We start from the raw sequence: 3985 nt of genomic DNA, 5'->3' as shown, positions 1-3985 counted from the left end.
TAACATGACAAGCCGAGACCACGGTTGCGACATAGGTTGCGACTCGCAACCACCTATGATCAGCACAAACAGCATGACTCGAAACCATGCTTGCGAGTCCGGTTGCGACTCGAGACCACGCCTATTGGACTTGCTTAGTTATGGGCCTAAGTTAGTGGGCCGGGCTTATGGACTTCTGTATTATCTGTATTACTGTTGACGCGTTGTTTTGGGCCTGTTATTACGAGCCCAACTGTTAGGGCCTCACACTTAGACTTTGGGGCTGTGTATGATTGTTAACTGTGAGCTGTTAATGTTAAACGTGTTTGCCATGATCAATACCTGTGTACAATACGTGTTGAACATTCGTGCACTGCTTGGCTTGAATCTGATACGAATAATATCTGTGATAGGACCTAACTGATTTCCTGCAACTTGATTAACTTTTCTGTGATTAACTGCCGAGCAAACCAAGGTGAGTTCACACCCTTACAAAGCATGGGATTCCCTGGGTTGGGAATGTGGTTCAGGAACGTAGGTTCCTCGTCCTCCTTGGGTAGGACGGTAATGGTTCAGGAATGTGATTCCTCGTCCTGGTGGACGTATAACTTGTACTAGACCAAAACTCTATCACGAAGTCCCTCCTTTTATATCGACTTAATCGCCGGGCCAATGGCGAGCGGGTCATTAGTTAGATAGCGCTATTTAGGTCTGACAAACCTCACACCGTGCCGCAGAGGACGGGCGTGAACTAATGGATCTGGGGCACGTCAATGATGATAGACATTGATGATTTTCAGGGCACATAAACATGACTACAGTCAGCGGTCGATATGGTAACGAGTCTAGTATACACATGGGGTAGCCCCCACGGCTGGAGAGCCAGATGATGTACATGGGTAGCCCCCACGGCCGGAGTGCCAGATGATTCACATGGGGTAGCCCCCACGGCCGGAGTGCCAGTATAACCGGGAAATAACATGTCACGTTTTTAAACTATGGGGTAACTCCCACGGCAGGATGCCAGTTAAAGGAAACTGTTTTCGAAACAACTAAAACGAACACCCAACTGTGAACTCACTCAACTAGTTGTTGACTCGTTACTACATGCTTTGCAGGACCATAGGTACTCAGCTGGAGCTTGCATGGAGGAGAGTCGTTGTGGGACACGGATTGCTGCGTGCCATGTTCTATTTGAAAACATTTGAACTTATGTTATAACTTTAAACTTATGCTTCCGCTTGCAACTTAAACTTTGTTTGTTTGAAACACCAATCGTATTGGTTAAACTTTTACAACTGTTTATATGCTTGTTCAGTATGATTGGTGGCTGGATCCTGGTCAGTCACGCCTCCAAGCGGTAGTACTCCGCAGGTGGATTTTGGGGGTGTGACAATCAGTTTGTACTACAAAGGTGGTGCTACTGGATCAACAAACCATTCTCCAAAAATAGAAACTGCTTTTAGTGTTAAAGATTCTTCTGAAAAGAAATCTTCCCAGGGATCTAGCAGCTCAAGATTTTCATCATTCGATCCAAACATTTCTGTAACAAAGAATCGAAGAAAACTTCAGTGCAATATTGTTCTTAGTATTGAAAATGATCAAGATTACACTGAAGAGATTGCTAAAAGTCAAATGTCTTTGTTAGAAATGGTTCTTGAGTCTTATAGTAGTTTTGTGGCCGGAAAGATCGGTAATCCAATGCTCACGAAAGAGGATTACGATCAAATTGATGCTGAGGAAATGGAATTGATGGCCATTAAATGGTGTATGGCTAGCGTGATGAGACGAGCTGAAAAGTTTAAACAAATTACGGGGAGAGATGATTTCCGTGATGCAAATGTTTCAACTTTAGGCTTTGATAAATCTAAAGTTACGTGTTTTCGTTGTAGGGAAAAGAGGCATTTAAAGAGGGAGTGCAAAAACCGTGAAGCTACTGGAGCCCAAAATCCTTTCGGAAACAACGATTATCACAAAAAGGCGATTTACCATCAAGTCACACCACCAGCACAGCATCAGGCACAAACTGCACATGGGAGAGATGTGATTGACGGATCCAAAAGAGCATGTCTAAGCAAATATGAAAATTTTTCATGGGATAAATATATTCCAACAAACAGCAAAGTGTGTTTGGCAGAACAAGAAGATGAGAAGTTGGCTGAAGGTTTTTGTTGGGATGATTTTTGCCCAGATAAAGATCTCATGGCCAAAGAGATGTCCAAAAACACTTCAAATGCTTTCTTTGCTAATGCCTATGATTTGAAATGTGCAGAAAGAAGCAGGAAAGTCATGGAAGCTGCTGAAGCAAGACGAAGAAAGCTCGAAGAAGAGGAAGAAGAGGAAGAGAGATTAAAAGCCGAAGCTGAAGCTGAAAGAAAAAGAAGAGCTGAATTTTTAAGATCAAACAGAAAAGTCAAAGAAGTTCCTGAATTTGAAGTAAAAGGTGATGCTGAATCAGTTGAAGTTCCAGAAAAATGCATGAACTGTGATTCTTTAATCAAGCAGAACAATGAGTTGCTGCAGAACATAAACAGATTGAAAGAATCATATGATACAATGAACAGAGAAATCAACAAGTATACTGATTCGAGTGGTGAACAAGCTGTGGCAATGAATACACTGAAGATAGCGTACCTGAGACAGCTTGATGATGCTAATTTTCATATAAAGAAGTGTGCAGATCTGGAGTAGGAGTTAGCAACACAAAAGATAGAAACTGAGAAAGTGAAAAAGTTATTAGAAAGTTACTCATGTTCTACTTTTGTTGTTGACAGGATTTATCCGGTTGTGGAAAATTTGAAGACGTTTGGAGAAGTGAAGACGTCCGAAGAAAAGAAATCTGTGACAAAAGATGAAGAAAAAGTGAAGACTTCTGGTAAGAAATCAAGTGTGGTCTACAATAGATGTTCGCCCCCTGTCAAAAATGGATATTCACCTCGAAAAGCAAATTCAGAGAGAGTCGAAAAAGCAATAAACTTAGAATGAGAGTCTGGGCCATCAGATAATTTGCCAGAAAATATTGATGTCACGTACACGTCATCTGACACTGATCATGAGTCAAAGTTGATAAAGAGTGTGGTTGATCAGGTGTTAGATAAAGATGACAGTGAGGAGTCAAACATGGAGTCCAAACCCGAGTCAAAGTCAGGGTCCAATGCGTCTAGGCCAACATTCAGAAAGGACAAACGGGTTTATGATAAAGAGTTTTTGATGTCAAAATCTAATTTGAATGATGAATCATTCAAAGTGGCTTATACTTTGAAAGATTCTGACAAATTATATTCTGATGATGCTTTTCCAATAAGAAGTGTCAGATTGGAAATGATTCAAAAGGTTTTCAAAATAACAGAAATTAATATTTCTGAAATAAAAGATTTAAATCTTATCGGAAAACCTAAATAATACACTTCAAGAGATCAACAAAGAATTAACAAGAAAATGGGTTACAATTGTGGTTATAGTTTCCAAAAGAAACCAAACCATAATCATAATTTCAAAAAGAAAGGATTAGGTTTTATTCCACCGAAAAACTATAAAAATGAAAAAGTTTATAAACCAAAAACTGTGTTTGTTTCAGGGAAAACGTCAGAGGCTGAAAAAGAACAATCATTCAGAAAGCAGACAAATCAGGAATTCCTTGCCAAGAAGCAAGAAGAACTAAAGAAGATTGAAAAGAGAACTTGTTTTCAGTGCAAGATTGCTGGTCATGTGGCGAAGGATTGTCCGAAGACATTCAAGCCAAAACAGGAAGTCTCTAGTAAAATGAAAGAAAAAGTTGTTGAGAACACTGAACTGAAAACTCGGAAGTTTACTGGCTTTGAAAATTCAACTTTTGAGAAAGGAGAATGTTCAAAGAGTGCTTCAATAAGAAAAGATAATGTGCCAAATCAAAAATGGGTTGTGAAAGGTTCAGGTAATAGTTCTGGTGATGAATCTGATTCCATAAAATCAGAGGAGCCACATGTTGAGAAGAAGGTTGAAAGAAAAGTTCCAACTATGAATGATG

Source organism: Helianthus annuus, chromosome 3 (genome assembly GCF_002127325.2).
Source record: "Helianthus annuus cultivar XRQ/B chromosome 3, HanXRQr2.0-SUNRISE, whole genome shotgun sequence".
NCBI lineage: Eukaryota > Viridiplantae > Streptophyta > Magnoliopsida > Asterales > Asteraceae > Helianthus > Helianthus annuus.
The sequence above is the reverse complement of the archived record's forward strand: the minus strand, read 5'-3'. Positions refer to the sequence as shown.